This window comes from Cryptomeria japonica, chromosome 11 (assembly GCF_030272615.1).
Source record: "Cryptomeria japonica chromosome 11, Sugi_1.0, whole genome shotgun sequence".
NCBI lineage: Eukaryota > Viridiplantae > Streptophyta > Pinopsida > Cupressales > Cupressaceae > Cryptomeria > Cryptomeria japonica.
In genome coordinates this window covers 237,536,724-237,539,258 of record NC_081415.1, presented here as the reverse complement: position 1 = coordinate 237,539,258, position 2,535 = coordinate 237,536,724, and the positions used below count along the sequence as shown (strand labels likewise).

The window sequence follows — 2,535 nt, the reverse complement described above, 5'->3', positions numbered from 1 at the left end:
CATTTGAAGTTACATGAGAATAATTGGTCTAGTAAACATTTGAAGTTACATGAGAATGAGAATAATTGGTCAAATTGAAGACTTAGAGGAGAATTGAGTAAATTTCAGCTAATAGTGGAAGGAGGGGTAGCTCAATTACAGTAAAAAGAATCTAGACAAGGGAGTAGGTAGAGAAGTAGAATGGGTGGTGACTCCATCAGGAGAAAGTCTCCATACCATACTTGTTGTTCGTAGATATAGATACTTTGCCATTCTTTGAAAGAGCAACCTAGGAGAATTATTATTTGTGGTTGACTAAATATAATGATAAAAAGAGAGAAAAAATTACGGCCATATTTAGCAATAATAGAATAATTATTAAGGGACTAAGGGTGGACATGTGTCTGAGGCTACCATTTCAGAAGCCGCTGGTCTTCCAAGGATGAGAGAAGAATTTCCAACATGTTTTAATGCAGCGTTGGCAAGGGCAGAATTTACCTATCCTAACGAGACCTTTGCCTCAACCTCTCAATGCACTCCATGGGCTTCTCTTCCTCCACTGTGGTAGATATCAGTGTCATGATTCATTAGGTATTTCACTTGCAATGGTAGGCATTCCATGCTTTACACTATTCATTTTGATTTGCTAAGTCACCTTCATCAAAATAAACTAGTCAACATACCAAATTTTTTCCACCAAAAAACAACAATGGTTGCGGTGCCTTCGTACCCAATAGTGGGCTCATTTTTTGCAAACTGGAAGAACAGAAGACGGCTGCCGGATTGGATTACAGAGCATCTGACCAAGGCTCCCTCCCACACAATCACCATTGAGCGTCTGGGAACGAGGAAGACTATTGTCACGGCCAATCCGGCCAACGTAGAGCATTTGCTCAAAACCCGATTTGAAAACTATCCCAAAGGCGACTTCTCCACAATCATCTCGCGCGATCTACTGGGCACAGGGATCTTTAACGTGGATGGCGAGCACTGGAAATTGCAGAGAAAGGTGGCCTCGTTCGAGTTCAACACGAGCTCGTTGCGAGATTTCATAACAGAGGTCGTGCAGGGGGAAATCATCCATCGACTCCTGCCGCTGCTCAGAAAAGCCGCTGTAGAAGAGAAAACTCAGCTGGATGTGTTGAAAAGATTTGCCTTTGATAATATCTGTAAAGTGGCCTTTGGCACGGAGCCCGCTTGCCTAGAGTTTTCGCTTCCTGTTTCCCAGTTTGCAGACGCCTTTGATCTCGCAACGCAATTGAGTTGCGAGCGCTTCGCGGCTCCCTTGCAGCTCCTGTGGAAGGTAAAGCGTTTGCTAAATGTGGGTACCGAGAAGCGCTTTAGCAAAGCAATCCGGGCCATACATGAGTTTGCACAGGAGGTAATCCAGACAAGGAAGGCAGAAATCTCTCTTTCCCATCAGGATCTCTTATCCAGATTTCTGTCACTTGATAGGAGCGCTGCCGGTGTGGAAGACCAAGGTTCATATGATGATTTTGTGAGAGATATTGTGATAAGCTTTGTATTGGCAGGCAGAGACACATCATCTGCCGCGCTCACATGGTTTTTCTGGCTCTTGTCGTCTCATCCTGAGGTCGAACAGCGTATAAATCTAGAGATAACAAGTGTTTTAGCTGGCAGAGAAGCAGTGAATCATGAGGAGGGAGAAATGGTTTTCTCTTTCGAGGAATTGAAAGATATGAAGTATCTACACGCCTGTATTTGTGAATCCATGCGACTGTATCCACCTGTTCCGTCTGACTCAAAAGAGGCCTTGCAAGATGTTGTTCTGCCTGATGGGACAGTGGTGTGCAAGGGTGTGCGTGTGATATACCACCCTCATGCCATGGGAAGGATGCAGAGCATTTGGGGCACCGACTGTTTGGAATTCAAGCCGGAGAGATGGCTGAAGCAGGATGACAATGGATCACTCCTAGTTGTCACGGAGAATGTTTTCAAATACCCAGTGTTCCAGGCTGGGCCGCGAATTAATATGCTTGGGGAAAGAAATGGCGTTTATTCAGATGAAATCCATCGCTGCGAGTGTGCTAAGAGAGTTCAAATTCAAGGTTGATCCCGATTTCAAACCCAAGTTCGTTGCCACACTCACTGCAAAAATGGAGACAGGCCTTCCTGTACGTGTTGAGAAATGGGACCATCTGAAAGGGATTTGAAAACATAGCTCTGGCTTTCATTTGCCAAGTGTATTGTATTTACATAGTTTCACGAATTCAGATTCGATTTGTTAAAGTTTATGGACTGGTAGTACGGTTTGAAGAACGGTGATAGTTTAAGTTTCTTTTCTGTTTTATGCATAATGATTGCATACATATCCAGTATAATTAGCTTTAAAAACAGCCCATGGGCTATATTTTTTTTTCGTTTGTTTTTGTTATATCTTATCTGCTCGTTTGTAGCAGATCTGTAGTCTATAAAAAACAGTGTTGTTTTTGTAAGAACAGTCAGTTAATATACAGACAACTTCATATGAATGATTCTACTTTATCTTTCCTAGTCGCTTAGTTTTTAAACAGTGATTTCTCTCCATTCTGTAGT

At 42.8% G+C, this 2,535-nt stretch overlaps 1 pseudogene; it reads left to right on the top strand.

The window, feature by feature from the left end:
* Positions 1 to 688: 688 nt before the first annotated feature.
* LOC131860157 (cytochrome P450 94B3-like) lies at positions 689 to 2,153 on the top strand (annotated as a pseudogene).
* Positions 2,154 to 2,535: the final 382 nt, after the last annotated feature.